Below are 27953 nucleotides of genomic sequence, written 5' to 3' on the forward strand. Positions count from 1 at the left end.
AGAGAGATGTCTCAAGAAAGGAAAGCTTAAACTTGGCAGTTGAAGCATTACTATGACAAAGTACCAAACATGATTGCTTATTAAAAGAGTAATAGGAGCCAGGGACGGGGTGGCTCCCACCTGTAATCCTAGCTGCTCAGCAAACTGAGATCTGAAGATCAAGGTTTAAAGCCAGCCTAAGTAAAAAGTCCCTGAGATGCTTATCTTTAATTATCCGCAAAAAGCCAGAACTGGAACTGTGGCTCAGCTGTAGAGTACCCGCCTTGAGCTAAATAAAAGCTGAAGGATTAGCGTTCCTGCTCTGAGAGAGGAAAGATCTGTGGGAAGACCCAACAGAAAGTAATCCGTAAGGAAGAAGCCAAGTACTTCCAGCTCATTCTCCTCCCTCCTTTCAGTCTCTTTCTTGGGCTCACCATTGGCCAGCCAGAGGTCAGGAAGCCCAATGGTGTAGTTCATACCTGTTAGGCTTACAGGCAGAGAGCAAAGATGAGTAGAACCAGGTGTGGAGGTATGTGTGCAAACAAAGGGTACCAGCTTGGAAATGATTCAGTTACCACCAGTTCATCCATTGAGTGCGTCTATGCCATGTCAGTGTTCCAACGTGACAGGCAAAGGCCTTGCCCTCATGGAATGCCTGGCCAGTGGGTTACTGAATGCATTGGGATGGCCATTCGATTTGGAATATCTTCCCAGTGGAACTTTTCTCTGCCTCCTGTGCACATTCTCACCACCAGTTAGACCTGGTCAAATGGTTGTCCCACCTGTGTCTCCGTCTCTGACCCTGGCCTCCATGCCTCTTGCCTCTCTGGCTTTGCAGAGCCTTATTTGAGCAGGGAGGGAATTGTCTTGTATCTTTCTATATGTGGTGGTAAGCCCACTAGACTGGGGCCAGGATCATGGTATGGGTCCTGTGTGCCCATGCCTTGTAGGCTCCCTGGCATTTCATGAGATGGTAGATGATTGGTAAGGTATTTGAGAATTAGTTCATAAACAGCTTTGATCTCTCCCAGAATCATTGTACTGTTGTTTATAATCTTTGTTATTCACATTCCACTTGTGTCTTTTGCTCCAAGTTCCTATCCCTAAAAACTTCTCCAGGAGCTCCAGATTATAATCTGGCCCTTTGGTACTCACGACAGTGGGTTCCAGGCTGTCTCTTATTGGTCCCCTGAGTAGGAACATGAGTCAGGGGCTTCATCTCTATTTCCTTTATGCTCACCACCCACCACTGCCCACCTCATAGTAGGTGACTGAGAATAATACTATTACAAGTAATAGCCAGGATACTATCAAGCCCCTTGGGAGTGTGCATGGCTGTCTTGCGTGGATATGTGTGTGTGTATGTGTGTGTGTGTGTATGCACGCGCCCGTGCATGTGTATACACACACACACACACACACACACACACACACACACACACACACAGAGCTCCTCTACATGGAGTATCTTACTTCTCATGAAAAACCCTGAAGGAAGCCAAGCTTTGGCATCCCACTTTATACATGTGCAAATTCAGGTTAAAGCTGTTTCCAGTGACATCTGCAGCTGGCAAACAGTGGAGCTTGGCCTTGAACTTCCGAATTCCCAATCTGCTCTCAAAACCTCATCATGAACCACTTTTGTACTTCTAAGATTTTCCCCTACTGTCAGCCCCTTTCCCCTAATCAGCACCTGTAAGATGCGAAAAGTGCTGAATAAATAATAGTTGATTGCCTTTGAAGACAAGTACCCCATGACTGATTGATGCCTCTGCTTTTCTGTGAACACTCAGAGCACAGGAAAATCTTTGCAGCCAAGTCTCATTCCGGAAGTCAAGTATGTCACCCTCTACTACTGACAACCCCTTGCTCTCCCAGATTGGGGGCGGAGGATTGGCTGCATTTCTAGCCACCTCAGGACATTGCTCCTGACAAGTCCCCTTGCTTCCTGGCAGATACAGATGCAGAGAGCTCTCGAATCAGAGCAACGGGACTCATAAAGTCCGGGTTATGAAGTGTCACCATGTCTGAGACAACTGCTGCTTTATTGCGTGAGCACACACCAGGCATCTGTTCATTTCTGGGCAGTGGCTGATGGAAAAAGAGAAAGATTTTCCATGTATTTATTATGTGAAATGTAACATATGGGAGAGATGCACAGTGATAGGTAATTAGACATAAAACAAGCCAGACTTGAAGAATGGCCAAACTCTGTGACAGGATAATGCAACTGCTTTGAGTGCTATTGTGTATTGCACAATGCTTCACTGAAGTTAACTGCCCTAGTAACCTGTTGAATGGACATGGGGCAGGCTTTGGAAACACAGAGCTGGGACCTCTCTGGGTGCTGGGGTGGTACCTAGACAGGCACCATCTTTGATTAGTTCCTGAACTTTTCCAATGTAAGCATGTATTCACTCTGGGAGTCTGGATGCAAAGGAGCCAGTTTAAGGGTATGAAAGTAGGGCTGGGAAGGTAGCTCAGTGGTAGAGTGCTTGCCTTGCATGCATGAGACCCTGGGTTCGATTCCTCAGCACCACATAAACAGAAAAAGCCGGAAGTGGAGCTGTGGCTCAATTCGTAGAGCACTAGCCTTGAGCTGAAGAGCTCAGGGACAGCACTCAGGCCCAGAGTTCAAGCCCCATGACTGATTAAAAAAAAAAAAAGAGTGTGAATGTAGAAGGAACCAGGCAGCATGACCACCAGGATGGAAGCATGTCTCCTGTCCCAGACTGGGCAGGACTTGCTTTTCATATCACTTCTGTGGATATCTTATACTGTGGCCTTCCCAGATCACAGGACTTCCCTGGCCTCAGTTTCCTCTTCTACTGGATGGGGAAGGCCCACTCAAGAAACCCATGGCACATCAGTGGTGACTGCAATGAGGAGATGATTTCGCTCTCCTGGCTCTTCCAGGATGACCCTGTGACAACTAAACAATGAATGGAGACGGGAGACTCAAAGAGTAATACCTTTATCAGGGCATAGCCTAGCATCACAATCAGAGTATGTGTGTATAGTAAGCTGTGTCTTATTCAAGGAGGTCAAGGCAAAGGGAGGGTTTTAAAATGTAGAGGGTAATTGAGTTATTTGACTCAGTTACCCTTAGCTCCCAAATCAATAAAGAGTGTGGCACCAGACCAGGTTGATGAGGCAGTGTTGATCAGAGGTCCTTGCAAAAGTGTCTTTTGTTTGTTTGTTTTTTGGTTGGTCGTGGGGCTTGAGCTCAGGGCCTGGGCGCTGTCCCTAAGCCTCTTTGTGCTCAAGGCTAGTGCTCTACCACTTACGCCACAGCATGTCTTCTGGTTTTTGAGTGGTTAATTGGAGACGAGAGTCTCATGGGAACTTCTCTGCCTGGGCTGGCTTCAAACCACGATCTTCAGATCTCATCCTCCTGAGTAGCTAGGATTACAGGTGTGAGCCACTGGTGCCCAGCTGCAAAAGTTTTTTCTTTCTTTCTTTCTTTTTTGGTGCTGGTACTGAGGCTTGAACTCAGGGCCTGAGCACTGTTACTTAGCTTTCATACTCAAGACCAGTACTCTGCCACTTGAGCCATAGCTCCTTTTACAGCTCTTTCATGGTTAATTAGAGATAAAGAGTCTCACAGACTTTCCTGCCTAGGCTGGCTTCAAATCTCCATCCTCAAATCTCAGCCTCCTGTGTAGCTAGTATTACAGGTATGAGCCACTGGCACTCACCAGAAGTTTCTTGATTGTCAGATTACAGTTGTCTTTGTTCTTGGTTCTGGCAGGGTCTTTGGTGGCTTACCAGGCACACGTGCATGAGCTCTCCTCTGTCACAACCTCTTGGCCCAATTCCTTTTATAAGGGCTGGACACTGACTCTGTTTTGATGTTGATATTTTCCCCCACCTGTCTAGCTTGTCATTCTTCACCACAGGTGCATCTCAAGCCTTTCCAATTAAAAACATGCCAGAGCAGGCGTTTGGGGGTAGTTTATTTTTAAATTAACTTTGAAGGTCTCCGACATGTGCCGTAGCACTTAGTAGGTACCCAAGATCATCTTGGCCCTTGCAGATCACTGTTGGAAGAATTCATTCACTTTCTCTTTCTTCTTTCTTTTTCCTTTTTTGTTTGTCAGTTGTGGGGCTTGAACTCAGGGCCTGTGTGCTGTGCCTGAGCTCTTTTGCTCAAGGGTAGCTTTCTACTACTTTGAACCACAATTTCAAAGTTTTCTGGAGGTTAATTGGAGATGAGTGTCATGGAGACTTTCCTGCCTGGGCTGGCTTTGAACCATGATCCTCAGATCTCAGCCTCCTGAGTAAATAGGATTACAAGCATGAGCCACCAGTACTTGGCTACCTCTTTCTCAAACCACTGTAGTCTGGTAGGACAGTAAGCTGCCTCTGTGCCTCCTCTCACCTCCTTTCTGTCCTGGTCTGTGTCCCAAAACTCTAGCTCCTGCTCACTCTACTGTTGGTGCCTGGTACTTGCAGGTTCCGTGGATGCCCCAAAAGGAGATCTGACAGCTGACTCTCGCTCTAGTCTCTTTCTGGGTCACGTTTTTGGTGGTGGTTGTACTCCAGAGGTCTGGTGACTCCTGCTGGCCAGGCTTCCTATCCTTACCAGGTCCAGGGATGGAGTTTCTTGCTCTTGTCCACGGTTGTGGATTTCTGGGGCGCCCTCCCATTATTCTTTCTCACCCTTCCATAAGCACTGGGCTTATTTGTATATGAACAGAGCTCCTAAGTCAAACAGGATTCTGTTAGAACCCTGAGGGCAGAAGCTGATTCTGGTTCCATGCATGACCCCCAAAGCACACCTCAAACCACGCCTCCTCTGTGCCTCCCATCATCCATGGTCAGAATTAGCGTGGCATTTCCACTTGCTTTGCTCGGCTCTGGTCCCTTTCCTTTGCTGCTATCATTCCCTGGCAGGACAAGCTGTTCTCTCCAGACACAATCCCCAAATCCAACCTGTCCTTCTAGCCCCCTCCTCCATAAAGCCTGCGTCTCCTTCCAGATGGAAGTACAGCTCCCCCATCTCACCTCCCAGCGGATAATAGGTTTCTCGCTTGGTCACTAATCCTTCCCCAACTTGTATTAGAAGAGTTGATAGACAAGCCACATCTTCCCTGGCAGCCTATCAATTCTGACCATAGCTCTTTCATTTGTTGTGAATGGTTATTAACCATGTGGGCTCTGGGGACAGTACTTGACTCTGCTGTTTTCTGACCACATGAACTTGGCCCATTTCAGTGATGCCATAGTTCCTTTGTAATGTGAGAGGGAGGGGTGAACTCAACACCCTGTCTAATAAGAGGGTTGGAGGATCACTTGAGTTAGTAGATAGAAAGCACCTCTCTAGGGGCCATTAGCTCACAATCCTAGCTACTCAGGAGGCTGAAGTCTGCGATTGTGGTTCCAAAGCAGCCTGGGCTGAAAAATCCAGAAGTAGAGGTTCAAGTGGTAGAGTGTCAACCATGAGCAAAAAAGTTAACCAAGAGTGTAAGGCCCTGAGTCTAAGCCCCTGTCCTGGTGCGTGCACACACACACACACACACACACACACACACACACACACACACACACACACACACACACACACACACACACACACACACAGCACCTCAAAGTGAGGGTGCCCATATTTTCTTCATGGATATAGTACATGTGCTCTCAGAGATAGGGAGAGAACAGATATTGCCTTAAAGGCAAAGATTTCCTCATCAAAATAATTTCCCAAGGTTGGTAACACCTAAGCACATGAATTCCAAAGCTGGAATCCCATTCAGACACAAGGCCAGCTCTCTAATGAAAACCATGGGTAAACAGTGGCCCAGAGCCACACCACGTTAGATTCGAGCTCAAGTTTTTCTTTCTTTCTTTCTTTCTAATTGTAAAGGAGTTACATAAGTTATATAAGTCAGCTAAATTTCTTTCTGAACTAAGTATATTTCTAAGCACATCTTTCTGAATTAAGTACATTTCTTCCTTCCTTCCTTCCTTCCTTCCTTCCTTCCTTCCTTCTTTCGTTCTTTCTTCTTTTCTTTTCCCTCTTCCTTCATTTTCTCTCAGTTTTTTCCCTCCTGACCTTGAACTCAAGTTGTCTTAGTGCAAATAATTTTCTTCTGTGGTCTGTCAAGTTTCTGGATAGTTTTCAAACTTTCCGCCTCCCAAAGAAAGTGATGTCCAAAATATCACCTTGGAGGATGGGACCCTGGCAGACAAGGGACAAAAACACACTGCTTCCCTAGGACTTGTTTGATCGACTCAGTATTTAAGGGTAAAATTCAAAGGATTGGAAACTCAGCCTCTTTTGTGCCTTCTACAGCATTGTATCCTGTTCTGGGGAGCTGATGACCCTTTGAGTAGGTCTCAGAATAACTGGGGAGTCCAGGCTTTGAGGGAGAGGCTTAAGTGCTTTAGAGAAGGGGCTGACTGAGTTCGTTAGAAAAGCTGGAAGAGAAGGAACCTGGCTGGTGTTATCCAGACTGGAAACAGAAGATTCATTTGGTCTGATGACATTTGAATAATCTTTATTTTTTGTCATGGAACCCAAAGACCTTGGCCAGGTGGGTAAGGATTAGGTAAGAGAATTCTCAGAGAGGAGGCTATGTGTCTTAGCCTCCAGGAACACAGTGGAGGGATATCTGGGTAAAGAGAGACTCAGGGGCCAGGTAGTTGGTGATCTGGAAGCAGCATTGGAATGTATGATTTCTTGTGTGCAGCAGGAAAGCTGTAGGCTAGCCTGGCATTCCTGCTTGGCTTCTGAAGATTTAAGAAAGTCTCTCCAACCTATCAAGAATGTTTGCCTTGTGCCGGGCGCTGGTGGCTCACGCCTGTAATCCTAGCTACTCAGGAGGCTGAGATCTGAGGATCGCGGTTCAAAGCCAGCCCGGGCAGGAGAGACTGTGAGACTCCTATCTCCAATAAACCACCAGAAAACCGGAAGTGGCGCTGTAGCTCAAGTGGTAGAGTGCTCGCCTTGAGCTGAAGAGCTGAGGGACAGCGCCCAGGCACAGAGTTCAAGCCCCATGACCGACAAAAAAAAAAAAAAAAAAGAATGTTTGCCTCATCTTTAAAATGGAGCATTCACACATGCTCCTCCTGTTTGCTAGTGAGAAAAAGTGAAGAGGTTAGGGACTGGAGCAAGGAATGGATTCAAATCCCGGGGCTATCACTTAATGCTGTGCGTCCTTGATAAACAAACTATGGGTTTCCTTATCTTCTTTACAAAGGGCCAAATACTGATGTATGGCGATGTCTAGCACTGTGTCTGCTCCTATTACTAGCAAAGCACAGAGTATAGACTCAGCAAATGTTTAGTGAATGGACAATGTGCAGAAAGTGCTTGGCTAAGGTCCATGAAGAAACAAAGAACGTACTCTTACATCCAGACAGCCAGGTGATTCAAGGTAGCAGGTGGGGGGGTTTTACCTTTGGGGTACCACCTCCCAGAATTCTTAGCACCTCAGGTTGGCAACCTGCCTGGACTAGAAAGTCATATAGTAACTTTTCTTCAGAAGGGAGAAGCCCCCATTGTCATGTGGGTCCCTAAACCCAACCTCAGGTCATTGTGCAGAAAATTCAGTGGTAGGAACCAGAGCTGCTTGGCCATCAGGGAGGCACTGATATAGGCATCCCCCATGCCTACCTCCTGAAGCAGTCTTCTGACTTCTAAACATCAGAGCCTTTGTAGCTCTTTTTCACAAGGGTTAGGAAAGATCATCAATACACAAAGGTGGCAAAAACCGACTCCTGCTATGGCTACCACCTGAGGCCTGATGCACACACATACAGACTTCTGTCTGTGTAGAGACAGAGACTCATTCTGAGGGAATATTTATGAAACCTCTGCAGGGCTCTGGCATTATTAAAAAATGAATTTAAGTCTACCTCAGAGAGTTTGTGGTCTGGAACTTCCAACAATATGATGGTTGGTGTTTCCTCTTCTATGGACAAAGCCAAGAGAATTCTGGAGACACATTTAGTCTGCTGAGAGAATCTGGGAGTGTCTTAAAGAAGAGATGCTACTTGATCTGGGTATTGAAGGATGAGAGAATTCTTAAAGTAAGCAAGACAGAACTCTTGTTAGGTGGTGACTGCTCCAGGAAGCCTCTTGTGGATTTTTTTCCCTACCTTGCTCAGTTGACCAATGTATCTGGGGTCTCTGACTCCTTGATACTTTTTGCATGTCTCAGCCTCTGTGATCCAGTAAGGGCAAGGCCTGTGTCATGTGCCTTTTGCTCCTGAGTGCTAAATAAGTACACACAGGAGGGAGACATATGTCAGAGTGCAGCATGTGCTGAGGCATACAGGGATACAGACAGGGATAGCTAGTGATGGCAACCCTCAGCCCTCTCTTAATACAGAAGAGCTCACGCAAGAGGCAAGGATGAATGGCTCTTGTTTGCACATTCTCCATGGGCCTGCCTTACCTCCACCCTGCAGAAGACTGGCAAGGCCAATGTCATCACGAAAATGGCTCAAAGTCAGGAACGGGGCCAGGTTCCTTCATCGCCGTTGTCCACTCAAGCAGCCTGGTGATTCCGGAAGGGATGAGGCAGCAATGGCTCTTCTTGCCCCGTTCCATTCTGCAGGTGAGAAAGCGAGGCTGGCTGTGAGTGGGACTTAAGTGTAAGGAGGGGACTCAGACCCCTGTCCCTTGGCCTGCCCTGCAAGCCTCCCTCACACAATTTCCTGTTATTTCATCTGGGTCTCACAAGTGTCCCTTATTTGGCCAATTCAGAGGCTCGAACACTCAAGAAATAACATCCACTTACAACTTCTCAGTCAAACCAGTGAGGAATCCAATCAGGTGGGTTGAAAGTTGGAAGAATCAGACCATATTACTTTCAGTCAACTTTTGTGAAAACTTCTACAAAATCCATCAGAATCACTCAGTTCATCTTCAAGCCCAAGGAGTCTAGACACAAGTTCAGGCTTCACATGGACTGTGGTGGTTAGTTAGAAATTTGGTGAGGTCGATCCAAAATCCAGCAAGGTCATTCCAAATTCTGGATCAGTCTAGAGTTCAGATGAAAATCCAAGCATTGTAATAAACTATTAAAGTTGGATCTGTCATCTCACTGACCCCTTCAACTGGCATCACCCCTAGCCCCACATCCGGGTATGGGGCTGGGCCTGTGACAGGCAGACAGACAGACAGCACCGGCTATGCTTGTGGGCTGGGGAGCCAAAGCAGAGACTGAATTGTACTGCCTGAGGGCTTCAGGAAACACCTCTACCAGCAGCAGAGGAAATGTGAAGGCTGATTTGAGTGTCATTCCCAGATAAGCCCCTGCTTTGAGGGTCCCCCTCTTTTGACCTCAGTGACCCTGTACCTGGCTGAGCTGGCAGGCCTTCTAAAGTCAGTCCTCCCCATCAGCCACTGGGTAGCTAGCCAGTCAAAGTGTCTTTGCCTGAAGGACACTGACAGGGCACATACACATAGCACATACTTGTCCCCACACGGCTAGCCTGCCTGTTCTCCCAGCCTCTTTCCCTCTTAGGCCAGATCCAAACAGGCAGAGCAGAGAGCTGGCCGGAGCCCCAGTGTGCGGAGGTGTAGCTGGGCTCTGACCCAGTGCCTCAAACAGGTTCCATATGGCCCTCCCTGCTGCCCTCTTTCCCCTTCTCCACCTGGGCTGCTCCTGAGATGAAAATCATTCTCCTGGTTGCCAGTGAGTAGCCATGGGGAGGGGCTGCCACGCTGGGCCACCTGTGAGGGTGATCAGTGTGGAATTCTCAGGAGATTGGGAGAAGGGACATGGAGGGGACACATGGCCGGAGCATGGGACACATCCTGAATGTAAGGGGAACCCCAGAATACAGGTGAAGATGGACAGCTATCTAGGTCTTCCTGCTTTCTCTGTGAGACACAGAATTTCTTCTGCAGTAGAGACAGTCATAATGGAAGTAAAACAAAGGACAGATGGGGTGAGAAGGGACCAGAAGGAGGAGTGCACCTTTCCATGTAACCACCAGTGACCTTGATCTGTTAACAGGGATGCCAGTGGAGTAGAGTTTGAAGATGGCAAGCACTGCTGGCCTACTACTCACTCTTGGGTTGCAGGGGTCATGCGAAAGTCTTGGGACTCCTGGAATACTAGAGTGGGGTGAACGTCAGGACAACAGCTACTTACCCTCGGTATGGAAGTACTTTAATAATTTTGCACCAGCCCTAGAACTAGTGGCCATGGCTGGGCCTTCACCTTGGCTCATAGCAATCTTTGCTCCACGCCACCTTCTTCACACATGCTGTGCTGAAACACGCATCTGTTTGTCTGGGTGACCTCTCTGGGCACCCAGCACTTCCAAGGGCCTCTCTCAGAGGCCCTCCTACTCTTGTACTTTGCCATCCCAAGTCTCCTCTCAGTCCCTCCTAGTCCAGCTCAGAGATGCATCTAGACACAGGGACACAGCTGATCCTCCTGAGCCCCTGGCTGATCCATGTCCTGGGCTTCTTAACTCTTATCCCCCTTCTATCCTGTTACAGGCCAGGCCCATGAGCCAGCCCCATGTCTGTGGCTCAGGGCATTGGAAAGCTCCCATTGGAACTCTCTTCCAGTCTCTAGCCTCCGGCCTGTGAAGATCAAAGCTGAATCTGCCGCTGTTTTCTGTGATGGTGTCTGGCTGCAGCAGGTGGGGGCTTAGAGTCTCAGCACTGGCAGGGCCTCAGGGATCTCCATCCCAGCCAGTTCAATGCCCCCCAGCCTCCATGGAGATAGAGAGGGGGAAGAGGCAGTGATGTGAAGCCTTTCACTAGTGGCATCCTCATGAACAAAGGGAGAAAGTGGGCAAAGAGAGTTAGCTCAGCCAGGACTTTCTCCTCCTCCCTGAATAAATAAATTGTGAGTGGAGGGAGGAGAGTCCTCAGAAATGGATGTCTAGGGACTCATATCCTGCGCATGCCTGTGTTTTCTTTCACTTCTCTGAATCCACACGAGGTTCCAGGTCATCACAATGCTTCTAAGGGACCCCAAGAGGTAGAAGAATAATTTTAATTGCATAAAGAAGCAAGATCTGTAAGACACTGGGAACAAAAGAGGGGTCATGGAAAGAGGTCACTGGATCCCCTCAGTTCACCTTTTTGTCCGCCTCCTCCCCTTCTCTTTAGTTGCCAAAGCTACTGCCAGATATAGGGAGAGAAGGCAAATTTGCTTGGTTTCCCCTTTCAGGGTGCCATTTGTAAGTCTGGGGCTAAGGAGGGACCAGTCATGGCTACAGCTGGCCTTTGTGAGTATCAGGGGTGAGGGGGCAGCATGCACCTAGTCTGACTTCTCATTGCCTGCCCTCAAGGGCCCATCTTTCCAGAAGCCCTTTCTGGCAGGTCATCTGCTCATGCGCCAGCTCTTATCAGAATGAGCAGCCCTGACCCGTCCTATCCCCGTTCATCTTCCCATTCTGGGGCACTGCTCATCAAGTTTTCCTCCTAAAATGCCTTTCTTAGGGACCTCCCCATACTTCCAGTCCTGCTGAACATCAGCTGGGCCTTTGGTTCTGTGATCTCCACACTGGCTCCCCATGGTTCTGCACTCATCTGCCTTTGTTGATCTACTAGCCACAGTGAATGAGGCAGGGTGCGTTTGTCGGAGATGTGAGCAGCTAATCTTCTTCAGGAGATCTGCACCGTCTCCCTCCCACCCCTCCCACATAAGCCTGGTATTAGGAAAAGGGGTAAGGAAGATGGGAGCAGAAAAAAAAATCAGCCTTTTTGGCCTTGGATCCCCACACCCTAGTTAATAGAAGAAATGAGAGGATGTGGGAGGCAGTCTGCAAGAACAGGCTTTGAGCTAGTGGGGGCGGGGTGCGAGGGTTGGGGGGAAGTCCCCAGGGAGTCCTGGAAGACAACAAGGCTCTGGGTGGAGCCCACCAGCCTGACTGACTTCCCAGTGACCAGTGAGGTCCAGACCTGAGAAGTGGCTCACAGAGGGACTATTCACTCCCTCTTCCTCAGAAGGCAGCAGCCCCAGAGGGGCAGCTTGGTTTGCTCAGGCCAAAAAGGCATCCTTAATATCCTCCAACTCTGTAGACTGGCTTAGAATATTTTCTTTCCTTCTTACAAATCCTTAGATATGGGCATCAGGGCTCCTTGCCCAGATATAATGAATCATTTCTTTAGTACTTATCCTTCTTTCTTGATGAGGACAGTGTCCACAACTGCCTGACTTACCATTGTGTTCCCAGCCCAATGACTAGGGAATAGCAGGTATTCCTGAACACATGGTTGAGGCTGGGCTTTGTGGCTCATCCACTCACTCTGATGGGTGCCTTGAAGACAATGAAGGTGCAGTGAAACAGACTGGCTACACACGTGTAGAGTCGGACAGGAACCTGGAGAGGTTGCTTTGGGAAGTAGTGAGCCTCCTGTCCCTGGAGGAGAGCAAGCTCAGGTAGAATGTCTCTACTGCAGAAGGAACCTGAGTTTCTGATGTGGAATGAGTGCTTCAATGTATTGACCACAGCATTCATGAGGAATGACCTCTACATGAGCTTCATTATGAAGAAGATGTCTATAAACACCAGAATGCCACACGCACATTCTCCACAACACAGGCTCTCACCTGGTGTCATGGCCATTAAAAAAAGTTATTGCGTGTCCCTGATGCCACAAGTAATAGCAGAAAGTTTCCACTGATTACAATGAGAGCAACTCAGTGTATATTTTTGTCCTAAAAACTTTGCAGCCCTCAACACAAAATTAATGCACATAAATGGAAGGGAAAACATTTTTTTTCTCTCCATTCTTAACCACAATTATTTGCTAATGGGATACATGTTGGGCACTGCACAACTTCTCAAACTTTGGACTCACATTAGACACCATCACCTCATTTCTTGCACCACAATGATTTGCACATGGTATTTGCTTTTTGTCACAGCAACCACCAAAAGAAAAAGAAAAAAAGCTTTTAAAAGAGAGATGACAGCCTTGGAAGAAATGCAGCAGGCTCTGCATTCTTGACACATCCAGCAGTTCCTGAAACCTCCAACAGGCGTCGCTGTAACTCCCTTAGTACTTGTCTGAAGCCATTTAGGGAATGGGCTGTGGAGCTCTGGGGTCACATGAGGCACTGTTTGGAAGCCATCTTGTCTTAGGCTGCTAATTGTGGTTGTCTCCAGGAATTGAATATTGGAAAATTCTACTCCTTTCCTCCCTTCCTCTCTCCCTCCCTCCCTTTTTTCCTTCCTTCCTTCCTTCCTTCCTTCCTTCCTTCCTTCCTTCCTTCCTTCCTTCCTTCCTTCCTTCCTTCCTTCCTTCCTTCCTTCCTTCTTTCCTTCCTTCCTTCCTTCCATAAAACCCCAAACTAAGTAGCTCTAATGCTATTTCGTGAGTCCATTAAAAAAATAACCCAATATATATTCACATAAATAATGTATTTTGTGGATGGTTGGGGTGGGAGGGAGTGGGGGAGGGAAGGGGTAGTGGGACACCAACAAGGGAAGGGATAACATTGATCCACAAATAATGTATTCATGGCCTTACTCGTGTAACCTCTCTGTACAGCATCTTTACAATAAAAATTTTTTAAAGTTAACAAAAATGTACTTTGTGAAAAAATACCTATAGTTTTCAGAATACAAATATTCAAGAGGGAAGAATGACATTGTTTTACATTTTGATAAATCTCTTAAGTCTGGTGTAGGATGTAGAGTTGTGGACCCATGGGCTATAAATGGATTCTCATACCTGTTTTTGCAGCCAAACTGTTCCCATATGTTATTTTTGGTTGAAGTCTATGAAGAGAACTCTGGCCCCATATAGACAAGTAGTTGAAGAAGTAAAGACCTTGTAGACCCTCTAAAAGGATCATTTGGTACTCAAAGGACATATATCTGGCTTTGAGGTCACACAGCAGAGCGACCTTTCCTCTAGATCATCTAATGAATAAGAATGCTAAAGCGTCCCGCGGGGCACAATGCTGTAAGGATCTTAATGCAAGAGGTGTGGCTAGGCCCTGGGTCCTCTGAGCCTTTATCCTCAAAAGAGATCTTTGCTGCCTATACATTTTTTTTTTTTTTGGTCCGGTTGTGGGGCCTGAACTCTGGGCCTGAGTGCTGTCCCTCAGCTCTTCAGCTCAAGGCTAGCACTCTACCACTTGAGCCACAGCGCCACTTCCGGCTTTTTTTTTCTTTTTGCTTATATGGTGCTGAGGAATCAAACCCAGGGCCTCAGGCATGCAAGGCAAGCGCTCTACCACTGAGCCAACTTCCCAGCCCCTGCCTATACATTTTTGATCTGACAGTGAACTTAGCATTTTGAAGGTATCCCTACCTCCTCTTTTGGTGTTCACGGTAGCTAGCAATGTCATTGAAAAATTTCAGATCAGTGGTCTTTTCAATCTGCTTTTAAGATCATTGAAAAAAAAAATCTTTGGTGACCTAAAATTTTCTTTCAATGTGACCTGTTACGGATTTTTAAAAATCTATCCTGCTGGATCTGTGTTGGTGTTCTTGGATCTGTATATTTGGACCTTTAATCAGTTGTGAGAAATTCCTCAGCAATTCTTCTTTAAATAACCCTCCTTTCTATTGTTTCTGCTATTTAAGTACTAACCAGACCCAGCCCTGCTTAGCTGCAGACAGGATTGGGTATATTCAGGGTAGCATGGCTGTGATCTTGTATTCTCTCTACTGTCTTCTTCCAGGACTCTTGGTGGCATCTATTTTATACTTTCTCATCCTGTTGCTCACATCTTAGAACCTTTAGCTTTTCTTTCTCTTTTTTCTCCTGGTCACCCCACACCCTCCACATACACATATTAAGGATTATTTCTTTAGATCTACTTCCTAGTTCATGAATTACTTTTTAACTATGTCTAATCTGCTGCCTCACCCATTAACACTTTTTTGTCTGTTTGCTTTTCATAATGAGGGTGCTATTGTCATGTGGCCTGGGGCTTTTTTTCTTCTACGTGACTGTCTCATAAATCACAAGATGTTTAGCATCCGAAGTTCCAAGTTCAGAAAAAAGGTCCCATAATTCAGATTAATGTCCTAGTTCAGGTTAATGTTCTATTACCTCTTGAAATAGCACAAGGCAAAGGGAGGGCAAGAAGCATCATCCTTCAGTGAGAATCAGTTGAGGGTAAATAAATACAAAGTTCAAATCAGCGATCACACATTACAATAGAAAAATACCATAACTTGGGTGGCTTATAAATAGTTCTGATTCAGTCCCTGGTGAGGCTGTCTTTCCCACTTACAGATAAACACCTATTCTTCCTGTGTTTTCATATAGTACAAAGAGATCTTCCCCTTCTTATAACATCCCAATCCTACTGGATAGAACCTGTTCTTATAACTTTATTTAGCTTTCATTATTTCCTAAGATTCCTGCCTCCAAAGACAAGCACATTGGAGGTTAGAGTGTCAACGTAGGAATGTGGGAGAGGGATATGATCAATCTGCAATTGGGTGCAAATCAGAATCAGAATTTTAGTTCAGACTCAACATGTCACATGTGGAGATGCAGACCTAGAGCTGCAGTTTACACTAAAGGGTAATCAATAAGAGAAGGTACTGGATTTGAAACATAACCCACAGACTTCAAGGAGGAAAAACAAACCAAAACAAAAACCTAATATGAAAATCAGAAAATTTAAAAAAGGAAGGACTGTCAGTGAGCTATGTGTAGAGCCTGTGCAAGGCTGGGACTATGCCAGGTCAGGGCATTTGAAGATTCCAATGGATATAGTCCTTAGTGACCAAGGGTAGTGACTTGGATCTTTGTGTAAGTTTTGATTGTGAGCTCACATTTTGTTAAACTTTTTTTTTTTAATTTAATTTTATTTTTTTTGTGAACATACTGTACAGAGGGGTTACAATTACATGGGCAGGATAATGCGTACATTTCTTACCAAGCATTGCAGCCTCCTCCTTTGTTTACCCTTCACATCCCTTCCCTACCTCCCCCCTACCTCCCCAACACCCCCCCACCCCCCCCCCCCCACCAACATTGTAAAGCTCATTTTCGACATAACCTTGTACTTCTCATTGTTGCAACAGGTCCACCTGTATCCTTAAACGACTTGTTTTTCCCCATCTCCTCCACAAACATTTTGTTAAACTTAATCTTTGGTCACCAGGAGATTGGGAATACCTCCTTTCTGAGAGGACATGTCCTTGTTTGTGAGTCAGAGCAGTTATTTCTGACTTGGGACCAGCGTATGTGTGTGTGTGTGTTTCTCTGAATATATCCCTAACATTCTGCAAGCTCAGAAGTGTGTGAGTGTCATAACTTATCTAGAATCTAGTTCTTTGGAGAGAGTGTCTTTACACACATTTAGTTTGCTATAAGACTGGAGCGAGACGTTCTATTCATTCACTCTCCATCATCCTTTCTTTCCTCTATCCATTTATGGCCCTGCTTTATTCCATATTCCTCTGCCTTTAGTCCAGTCCTTGCAAGATGCTTCAAAGAAAGCACAGAGCCTACACCATTTAGAAAAAAGCACCTTTAACGCATTGACTTTCCTTTAGAAAGCCCCTTCCTCTCCTGCCAGTCCCCCACCTCCTGCCCATCTGTGTTCTATCCTTGCCTCTCAGAACCACTGATCAAATTGCCCCAGAGAGGGGAAAACTCCTTGCTGGCTTCACACCTTGATCTGGATCTATGTTGGCCTCACGCCCTTCTGGGCCTGAAATTGATGGGGTTACAGGAAAGAGGGCAGAGGCAGGGGTGGGTGCACTGGGTGGAATCTCCCCCCCCCCCCCAATGTATGAGTCTTGAAACAGAATCAGCAGGTGCAGCTGAGACCAGAACGACCCTGGAAACACATGCTCCCAGCGCCCAGAACAAGCCTTGCTTGTTAAAGGAGCAAAACAAAACAGCCCCATCTTTCTCTGAGGGCAGCTCACGCAGCTTTGAAGCGCGGTGGCTTGTGGAAGGTCCAGGCGGCGGCTGACACCTCGTGTGTTTGGTCAGGCTGTCTGCCAGCCCATGCCTGTTTTCTTTGCCCCTTGGTCCTGTGTCTGCAGCAGTAAATCACCCACATGCTCCCTCAGAGGTGCAGAAGTGTGGGATGTCCTGGGCTGTACAGAGAGAGGGCTCCCTCTACAGCAGACTCTGGGGCTGAGAGGATTTGGGAGAGAGGGTGGGGGTGGGTGGGAGGTGGGTGGAAGGTGTTATTTATACTCCCTGGCCCCCTCCACGCAGGTGGCTTGAAGCCCAGACAGGATAGAGATCCACTCAGCTAGCTTATGGAAGGTTGTTCGCATCTTGAAGCTAGGGGTCTGTGGCTAATTTGCACTCAGGGGAATGGCTAGAAAAGACTTCACGTTTTTCCCAGATCTCTTTCCACAGTAGGTGGGGTTTGGGAGTGGGGGTCGGGGGTGGGGAGCTGTGTCTTGCTGCAAAGGACCGACAGTGGCAGGACTCCAAGGAGAGCAAAATGATGGTCACACTTCATCCGACTGCAATGCTATCCTGTTTCAGCAATTTCATGCCTCCAGCCTCTGTGTCTTCGCTCAGGCCAGCAGAACTCCCGTTTTGGTCTGTCTGTTCAGCCCAGAATTCCCAGGAGGCTTGGAGTTTCCATTGCTCTAGAAGGTTTTTGTCCTCCTCTCATCTTGTTGGAGTGGAAGAGGCAGTTGGGAGTTCCCACTCCACACCCCTCCAGTGACCCAGTGTTGTGGCTGAGGACGGTGGGAATGAGGTGCTAATGCCCAGACTTGGGGAGGTTTTCCCCAAGGCCCACACATCTGCTTCCCATTTTCCTCTGCAGCAAGCCCAATCCAGTAGAGTCTTTCTCTTTGTATTTCTCCAAACATCTTGTCAAAGGGTTAGGCTCAGGTCACCTTCCAGCCCCAGTCCGCCCAACCTTTCTTCAGAGAGCCTCCCCTGCTCTTATGCAGGGGAGCACCCCTGGGAGGCAAGTGGGTGATGGAAAGGTCAGAGGGAGAGTAGGGGTGAGGGAGCACTGTTTCCTTGTGAAGGAGGAAGGCTGGGGCAATATAAGAAGGCAGAAGTTTGGTGAACAAGAGGGAAGCAGCGTCTCCAATGCCAAAGACTAAGCTGGGGTGGGGGTGGGAGGCATAGGAAGAGAGGCTCAGAAGTCCCCTGCTTGTCATGAAGACAGCAAGCTTAACATCCCCCTGTCTGGGGAATCCCCCCGCACTCCATGTTATGAGGCAGTGTTATGGTGGTGGTTAGGAGTACTGGCGCTGGGGTTCTCATAGACCTAGGCCAAATGCCGGCCCTGACAACCTGGGTGGGTCATGAAAGCTTTTTGGTATAATTTACTATGCAAGTTGGGAATCATAAAGGAAAAATTGAACGGGATAAACACAAGCAACACATTTGCCTGGCATTAGCCTGGGAAACAATTAATAAAGGATGCCTGACATCAATTATCCAATTATTAACCCATTTACCTCACATACATGGAACTGTCTAACCACTCATTCACCTACTGGATGATCCATCCATCTACCCATCTATCTGCTCATCTATCCACTGAAGAGTCTATCCATATTTCTACCCACTGAATAATCTACCCATATGTCCACCCATCCATCCACTCATCTACCCATTGAAGATTCTATCCATCTATCCACTCATCCACGTGTGAAGTAGCCCTTCCTTCCTCTCCCTCCCTCCCTCCCTCCCTCCCTCCCTCCCTCCCTCCCTCCCTCCCTCCCTTCCTCCCTTCCTTCCTTCCTTCCTTCCTTCCTTCCTTCCTTCCTTCCTTCCTTCCTTCCTTCCTTCCTTCCTTCCTTCCTTCCTTCCTTCCTTCCTTCCTTCCTTCTTTCCTTCCTTCTTCCCAACCTGTAGGTTTGTCAGTTTTGATGATGATCTTGAACTCTCTCCTGAGGGCCCTAATTTATTGGGTTCATGGAGGGGCCCAGGACTCTGCATGATACACAAGCCTCCTGGTCATGCTGATGCAGGTGGTCCTCAGACCCCTATCAAGAAACACCGACTATTTCATCTCACTTTGTCAAGGAAGAAACTGAGGCAGAAGAGTGACTTCCTCATATGTAACCTCATAAACTTCACCAAGAGGGGACCCTGCTGGGCTCTGTCTGCTCCACCTTCCCACTGTCTCAGTGAGTGTGATGGTTGGGGGTGAGTGTGACCCAGAGGCCTAGAATGCCACTGGCATCCCCGTCCCCCTCTCCCCACCCCCCCAACTCCCACACTGAGCCTGTCGGGGACCAGGGATTTATTCCTCAGCACCAGCTTTCTGCCCTTTATTTCCTGCTTTATTTATGTCCTTCGCCTTTCATCTCCCGCCTGGCTGGCCCACAAGGCCCATTATGTCTTGTTGGCTATGGCCACATCAATCTCAGCCCTGGGAGCTATGCGCCCCCTCCCCGCCCCCCCAGCCCATCCTTATTATTTATTTCCCAGGTCCTCCTGAGGCCCAGTGGCAGCTGTTGGGATGCGTGGATGACCCGGCTGGCGTTCTCCTTAGAGAGAGCCATTGTGACGGTCTTGGGACTGTCAGGTCGGATGGGCTAGGGGTGGCTTATCTGGGGCCCAGGACCTTTTAGGAAGTTGAATGACAGGAGGGACAGTAGTCTGGCTGTCAGGACCTCATGGCCATGGCTAGAGCGGGCCAGTGACTTCCTGGGTGACCAAGACTTCCGGGCTCCACGACTGGCCTTTACCTTGAAGATGGGGGAGGATGGTCCTGAAAGTTACTTCCAGGGCTCCCTAAACTGTGCTTTTAAACCAATGAAGCACTCGTGAAAAAGGTAGGAACACAGTCCCATATGTTAAAACTTTGGGAGATTCTGGGTTGAACAGAGGTGTAGGGAGTTGAATGGTGGCCCATGTCCGGGACCCCTGTGACCTGTGAAGGCGACTTTGTCAGGGAAAAAACATCTTTGCAAACACAACTAAGCGAAGGATCTCAAGATGAGAGCATTCTGGATTTAAGGTAGACCCCAACTCCAATGGCGATTGGCAGGATCCTGGGCTGAGAAGAGAGAGCTAGCCAAGCCAGAGTACAACAGACAGAGGTCATGCAGCCTGAAGTCAAGTGATATCTTCTAGCTTCTGAAAGAATCAGAAGGATTTCTCTGCTCTTCTCCCCCAGGGCCTTCAGAGGAAGCACAGTGCTGCCAACTCCTTGATTTGGACCTCGGGCTTCTAGAATTGTTAGAGTCACTTCTTTGTTGTTTCAAGTCTGATGATTTATTATTGGGGAGGTAATACCAGAGGGCCACAGGTTTCTTCACTGCAGGACTTGTTATGGCCCTTAGTAGCTACCATGCATGGGGAAGGGGAGGGGAGAGGAGGACAGGAGAGGAGAGGAGGGGAAGAGAGGAGAGGAGGAAAGAAGAAAGGGAAGGGAAGGGGAGGAGAGAAGAGGAAAAGTGAGGAGGGGAGGAGAAGGGAGGGGAGGGTAAGGGAGGGGAAGAGAGGAGAGAGGAGGAAAGAAGAGGAGGGGAGGGGAGGAGAGGGGTGGAGAGAAGTGAGGAGGGGAGGGTCGGGGAGGGGAGGAGATACTTTAGGATTCCAGGCAAGGGAAGTCGCCATGCTGCTAGAACCACTGCTAGCAAGGTTTGGGTTGTAGGGTTGTAAAGTGGGGCTGTTGAAGGATCACTTCTACCCATCCCCCTTCCAGCCGACAGGCAGGGCTACCACCTGTCCTGACCTCCTCTTCCACCTGCCAGAGTTAGTGGGGAGGGGGTGACTCCTGCTCCCTAGATTCTGCACTCTGATGAGTCAAACGTGTTAAGTATAATTAACAATAATTATAATAATGATTCCAGTTACAATATGCAGAGATTACTAAGGGCCAGGCCTTCTACTGAGTTCTTATGCTTATTGATTCATTTGTTTTACAATACCTTATTGGCCCATTTACAGGTGAGATGTGAATAGCTTCAGTTACGCTGTGCTGTCTGATGGCTTCTAATCATGACATCACACCATCTTCCCCTGGATGCAGAAGCTCTGGGGAAAAGAAAGGATGACGCTGAGTGAACATTCATTCATTTATTCACTTAATCATCCATGCCTTTGTCCTACTAGTTGCTGAGCTGATCTCAGCCTTGAGCCCTGAGCCTGGGAGTCCCAGGCCCTAGAGAGAGCCTTTTGGCAGGTTGGTGGGGAAGTGGCCAGAATACCAGAGATGGCCATATCTGGTAGTATCTGCTGGAGACAATGGTCATAGGCCATTAGCAGGGACTTCTAGTCTAACTTGAGTACCCAGAAACTCCGTCCCAGAATGCAATTTCCGTTTTGGTAGCACAGCTAGGTTTTCAAGGACAAATGAGAGTCAGTTCTGCAGGAGGGAGGTTCCAGCTGAAAGATCTAAGAAGTCTGTGGCTGGAAGCAGGTGCCATCTTCAAGACACAGGGTCCATTTTCCCAGGCTGGTGCAGAGGGTGGATGGAGCTGGACACAGTGCCCTCAGCCATGGCAAGAGGCAGGCTGGGAGTCTGACTGGAGCCAGGTGACACACCCTGACTCCAATCCCAAGGCTCCTCCCCTCACATGCGTCTCTGCCCAGGGCCACAGCTCCACGTGTCTACCCCTTTGTTTACCAGACATTGTGCTGAGCAGGCCATAGAAGCCATCTCATGGGGGCTGGGAAGGTGGCTCAGTGGTAGAGTGCTTGCCTTGCATGCTCGAGGCCCTGGGTTCGATTCCTCAGCACCACATAAGCAAAAAGAAAAAAGCCGGAAGTGACGCTGTGGCTCAAGTGGTAGAGTGCTAGCCTTGAGCTGAAGAGCTGAGGGACAGTGCCCAGGCCCAGAGTTCAGGCCCCACGACCGGACCCAAAAAAAAAAAAAAGAAGCCATCTCATTTAATCCTCCTGAGAACTCTGGTGGTGTGCAGCACGGTCAGCTCTGTTCTGCATGGGTGATGGAGGCTAGCTCTTCCTCATCACACCTAGTCTGTGAGGTGCACGTGGTCTGTTCCCCCAAGATCTGTCTTTCACCAGGAGGTGTTCAATATGTTAATGCAAGGATTTCAGGGACTGTGATCTGTCAGTTAAGCCTGTCTGGTGTGTGCTTCTAGCCAAAAAAGACCATTGAAGTTATTGCAGGAAGAGCAGGTGTCCCCCCAAAAGTAGTTATTCCTTTTCCCATATGACTGTGTCCATGATTACTCAGTCTGGAATTATGGAGTCACTGGGTTTCACCCCTCCCTACATTCTCTTCCATATACAGTTCTCAGAACTTTTTTTTTTCTTTTTGGTCAACTGTAGGACTTAAACTTGGGGCTTTAGTGCTCTCCCTGAGCTATTTTGCTCAAGGCTACCACTTTGAGCCACAGCTCTGCATTCAGTTTTCTGGTGGCTAATTGGAGATAAGAGTCTTACAAACTTTCCTGCCTGGGCTGGCTTTGAACCTCGATCCTCAGATCTTAGCCTCCTGAGTAGCTAGGATTACAGGTGTGAGCCACCAGGGCCTGACTTCAGAACTTTATTCACAGGGCATTCTGACGCTCAAGAATCTTCAATGGCTCCCATGTGCCTTCAGGAAACCCCCACTTCTTCTGCCTGACCTTCAGCTCTCTACTGGCTCCAGGCTTCCTCTGCAGGTGCATTTCCTTCCCTCTCTCACAGCAGGCCCAGCTCCAGGCTGCTTCCTCTCTCTGTCCCCAGCATTCTATGTGTGCCCCTGCTCTAAGCTGAGCTGCTCCCCTCCTGAAATACCTCCTCATCCTCTTCTTGGAACCATCCTCGAGCCTGATAAAATCCCACCTCCACCCAGAGGCCTTCAGAGCCCACCATCCCTCAGTCATCCAGTTCTCAAGAGTCCTGCCACCAATATCCTACAGCACCCAGGAAAGGTACTGAACCAAGTTAGAAAGCACAGGGCGCCCTCTGCTGGGATGTTGGTGCAATCTCGTCCTTGATTCCCAGGAGGGAAGAGACTCGATTCAATAGGAAGGGGTGCTGGTACCTTTTGCCTCAAACTCTCCTGGAAACGGAATATCAGGGGAGGAGATGACAGAAAAGACCATTCTGTGTCTCCAGATTCCAGACTCCAGCTAGCTGGAAGCTAGGTCCGATGAAGGGTCACAGGTTGCCACTTGGCATTGGGTCATTTCTCACATTAGTTCTTCCTGCCTCTTTTCCCTTTTCCTTCTCCTTAGGATCAGCATGGGGATCAACTCACAGTAGCATGCGCTCAGAGGCATCAGAACTGAGGGTGGCTTCTCTGTGCCCTCAGGATGGCTCAGCTGCTCCGAGCACCCACAGTACCCACTCTGGTCTCCTTCATGGTGTGCAGTACCCTGGAGTCCCTGTGGATTTGGTGATGGCATTAGTGGTGATGGGCTCACAGTGCAGTCTGGGGCTAGGGCAGGGCTCATTCTATTGGGAACAAGTCTAACAGGTCCAAGGTCCAGTCACCAGTGGGCAGGTCTATCTCCCTCAAGGCCAAGGTCATGTATCTGCCCACTCTAAGAAGGCAGTACTGGAGGCTGGGTAGTAAAGGAAGACGGAGAAAGTGGGGCCTGTTTGTTTCTCAGCTGCATGGGGTGACTGCTCCAATTCTTCATTGTGCTTACAGGCTCATAGCTCAGGGTCAGCTCACAGAGATGGAAGTCAGCCCTTTGGGTTTGATTTTACTGAGGGCCCAGTGCCATAGTTGTGTGTTTCTCTAACCTCTACTGGAGTTCTTGGGCCTCCCTTTCCTCACCCACGAAAAGGACCAAGTGAAAGGGGGCAGTAATCTGTACAGTAAGTAATCGATCTACAGACTGTGGGTGTGAAAGCCGTGGTGTGAAGAGGAGTTTCACAGGTCTCTGTTGTAGAGTGTTTGCAAATCTACCTGGGTCTGTGTGGTCTATGCATGTCTATAGTTCCTGTCAGATCAGAGGGCCTTGGCCAAGAAGCTGAGAATCCTTGCCTACCCTATTCTAAACTTTCCAAGATACTTTTCTTTTGAAAGCTCTTTTTTTTTTGGTGATAGAACTACTAAACCACGTGTATTTCAAATGTACAATCTGACAGATTTTGACATGTCTGGGAAGTGATCTTCACCAGCAAGATAATGAACCTATCCATCACTCTCAAAAATAGATCTGCTCTCCTGCCCCCATAGATGAGTTTGTGTTTTCTAGACTAGTCCATGAATGGGACCCTGTAGCATATACCTCTAGGGTGTCTGATTTTTTTCACCCAGTCTACTTACTTTGATAATCGTCTATGTCACTGTGGCCATGAATAGTTGATCACTTTTTATGTCTGAGTGGTTTTTCATTGTGTGGGAATGCCACAATTTGTACAGCCATTGGTCTGTTGATCAGCTTTTGAGTTGTTTCCAGTCTAGGGCTCTTCTGTATGAATCTGCTAAGAATATTTATGCATACATATTCATGCATACATATGCTTTCATTTTTGGGGGGGGTAAATACCTAGGGGTGGAAAGAAACTGCCATACTGTTTTCAAAAATGGTGATGCTGTTTCCCTTCCTGCCAGCAGTGACTTCCAGTTGCTCCACAGGCTGTTCAGCACATGGCATGGTTCATCTTCTCAAACTTCTTTTCCCATTCTAGTGGTCAGGTGGCATCTTGCTGTGCATTTAATTTATGTTTTCCTAGGAACAAATGATGCTGGCCACTTAAGTGTTTATCTATGTGTGTATGTTCCTTTTTGGTGAAGCATCTGCTCATACAACCCAGTTAAAAAGTTGGGTTGTTTCTTGTATCCTTACTTGAGTTGCAAAAGTTCTTTATATGGTTTTGATGCAAGGCTTATGATGAATAAATAAGCATATTGTAAATATCTCTCCTGGTGTGTGTTTTACCCCTTCCTTTTTATGGCCACATGTATTGAAGAACAAACTTTTTGAATTTTGATGAGGTCCAATTTATTCTTTTTCTTTTATAATTTGTGCTTTGGTTTTTCCTGCATCATATATACAAAGTATTTGACAAACTCAAAGTCACCAAGAGTTCTTCTATGTTTTCTTCTAGCAGTTTTATAAATTTAGTGCCTATGTTTACATCAATGATCATTTAAGCTAATTTTTATAGATAGGGCAAGTTGTGAATCCAAATTTGTTTTCTTTCTCTCTCTCTGTATTTCTTTGCCTTGCCTCACCTCACCTTCTTATATATGAGCATCTAATTGATTTAGCACCATTTGTTAAACACATTATCTTTCACTCTTTGTCTGGTGCTTCTATCAAAAATCAATTAACCAGGACTGGAAACATTGCTCAAATGTTAGTGCACTTGCCTAGTAAGTGTGAGATCCTGAGCTCTGAAACCCCCAAACAAATAAACAAATAAAAACAAGCAAAAACAAACACACAAGTGTAAAAATCCAACCGTGGGCCGGGTGACGGTGGCTCAAGACTGTAATCCTAGGTACTCAAGAGGCTGAGATCTGAGGATTGCAGTTCAAGATCTGAGGATTGCGGCAAGAAAGTCTGTGAGACTCTTATCTCCAATTAACCACCAGAAAACAGGAAGTGGTGCTGTGGCTCAAGGGGTAGAGCGCTAGCCTGAGCTGAAGAGCCTAGGCTAGCACCCAGGTCCACAGTTCAAGCACCATGGCCGACAAAAAAAAAAAAATCCAACCATGAAGCCTGATGAGATTGGGTTTGGGGAGAAGGAGAGAAGATGAGGGAGAGTGACAGAGGGGATGAGTCTGATTAAGCAACATTGTGTGCATATACGGACATGCCCAAACAAACCCCTTTGTACAACTAATTAATGGTAATAAAATGTAAAAGAATCAATTATCCATGTGGATCTACTTTTGGACTCCTTATTACTTTCCGTTGATCTCTTTGTCTTTATTACAACACCATACAGTCTCCTATAACTTTACAATAATAAAGTTAGAATAAATTTTTCCATCGTGCTCATCTTTTTCAAAATTGTTTTTAGCTATTCTGTCTTTTGTTTTTCCATAAAATTTTAGAGTCCATTTGTAAATTTCTGCCATAAACAACCTGTTAGAACTTTGACTGAGATTCCGTTAAATCTATATATTAATTTTGGGAAAAGTCGATATCTTTACAATACTGAGTCTTCTAGCACATCTCTTTATCTGTTTAATCTTTAGTTCCTTTCATCAAATGCTGCATGATCTTAAGGTAGAAGTCTTGCATATCTGTTGTCAGATTTATCACTAAATATTTCACACATAGCTAGGCACCGTGGCTCATGTGTGTAATCCTAGCTACTCAGGAGGCTGAGATCTGAGGATCATGGTCAAAGCCAGCCTGGGTAGGAAAGTCCCTGAGACGCTTATCTCCAATAAACCACTAGAAAACCACAAGTGGCACTGTGACTGGAACTGGTAGAGTGCTATAGCCTTGAGCAAAATAGCTCAGAGACAACACTCAAGACCTGAGTTCAAGCGCCATGACTAACAAAAACCTTTTTTAAAATATATTTCACATATTTTCATGCTGTTGTAAATGGTAGTGTTTTCATAGTTAATTTCTGGAATTCTTTTTCTAATACATGTAAGTAATACATATACATACATATATATGTTTTTGTCTTGATTATGAATTCTATAACTTGTTGTAGATTGTACAGGATCATCTATATGAACTATCACTATATTGTAAATTCTGCCCTGGGCCATACAGGCCCTGGCCTCCCCATCTCCTGCATCAGTCTCTGCTCAGTACCTGCATCACCTAGGTAACTAGAACACCTGGAAGCAGATACGGCCCCCTCCTCTGAGGTCAGATCTTGGGCCACCCCCTGCCTCACACCTCCCATTGGACCTGGGGAGGATCCCAGGCCCTGAGGTCACATCTGCATCCAGTGTGGCCATACCTTCCCTCACCTGGCCACACCTTCTCCCTACTTAAACCCAGTCCCTTTTGGCCATGCCTCTCCACCCTGCATGGTGGGGCAGTAGTTTGGTAATAAATAAATTTCTCTTCCTCCCTGAATACCACGTGATGTTCTCTTTATCAGTTACCTAATTAAACCTACCTATTTAATTTACCTTACACATATCTGAACATAACAACAGTTGCCTCTTCCTTTGCAATCTAGGTGCTTTGCTTTTTTTTTCCTGGACTCATTTCATTTTCTTATTGCTCTGGATGCAACCACAGTGCTATGTCAGATAGGAAGAATGGACATCCTTGCATTGTTTGTGTTAATGGGAAACCGGGTACATTTTCAGTATGTCTCTCATCTTCAGCTTCTATTCACCTTGGTAAGTTCAAAGCCTTTAGGCCCGTTGGGAGAACCTGGAGTGTGGCCTGAGTGCTTTGTGAGCACCAGACAGATTTCCAGTGTCTTGAGGGCAGGGACAGTCTCTTCTCCACTCTGTGCCTGGCGCAGTGCTTAGCTCAACAAACTCTATTTTCTCCCAGAAGAGTGAATCCTTCCTAGAGGGTCCATCCCTTTGTCCCCAGCCCTCTGCTTTCCTCCAGGACCAGAGGCAAACCTCTCTCCCCTTTCAGAAACCTGAATGGAAGGAAACATGAAAGAAAAGGGCTCTGCTTTCCACAGCATCAGGTTACCTCAGCCGTGTCCCCATTCAAAAATAAACCTGAAGGGATAAGGAGGGTGGGGGGAGGGTGAGAAAGACAGGAGGGAGCTGTTAGCATAGCTCTGCTTCCAGGCTGTATTTTTAGGGCTGGTATTTAGGCTTGGCCTGGGGACAAGGGGCTGGAAAATGCAAGGCATTTCCTCTTCCTGTCAGTTGAGACTGTGTGTGTGTGTGTGTGTGTGTGTGAGTATGTACGCAGGGCCCTGCCACCTTTCTATTTAGCACCTCCAGAAGAGCAAACAGCACACACATACGTTTTAACCCTGGCCCCCCCACCACATTGGCTGCCATTCATCTCAGGGCCACAGGGTATGCCAATATTTCAGGGAGAGGAGACCCTTGCTTGGGCTGATGCACTGTTGACACAATACTGAGCGGCAAAGCAGACACATGAGAGGCCACCCTGGACATGCACTGGAGATTTTAGGAGGAATCCATAGTGAGATACCAGGCTGATCAATTCCTTGTGCATACCTGGCTAGCTGTGTGTCACGTGTCACATGTGAGTTATTTAACTTTTCTGTGCCTCAGTTTTCCAGCTCAGCTGCAGACCTGGGTCTGCCC

The sequence above is a fragment of the Dipodomys spectabilis genome, unplaced genomic scaffold (assembly GCF_019054845.1).
Source record: "Dipodomys spectabilis isolate Male_0828 unplaced genomic scaffold, ASM1905484v1 ptg000207l, whole genome shotgun sequence".
Lineage (NCBI taxonomy): Eukaryota > Metazoa > Chordata > Mammalia > Rodentia > Heteromyidae > Dipodomys > Dipodomys spectabilis.